This window comes from Eimeria tenella, genomic scaffold, assembly GCF_000499545.2.
Source record: "Eimeria tenella Houghton genomic scaffold, Eth_scaff2070, whole genome shotgun sequence".
NCBI lineage: Eukaryota > Apicomplexa > Conoidasida > Eucoccidiorida > Eimeriidae > Eimeria > Eimeria tenella.
In genome coordinates this window covers 2,363-2,585 of record NW_013541915.1, presented here as the reverse complement: position 1 = coordinate 2,585, position 223 = coordinate 2,363, and positions in this window count along the sequence as shown.

The window sequence follows — 223 nt, the reverse complement described above, 5'->3', positions numbered from 1 at the left end:
GCGGCCGCGGGGGGCCCCCTGGCTTTGGGGGCCCCCCAAGTTGCTGTGACGGCAATATGGGATAGGCAGAATTATATAAAGTGGAAAGAAGGTTAATAGTTTTTGAATAAATAAAAATAAATTGGGGAATTAATAAATGCAAAATAAATACAAATAAAAAGTGTGAGAGCGATGCCTTGCTGCTGCAGCAGCAGAGGAAGCGAGCCCTCGCAGCACCAGCACC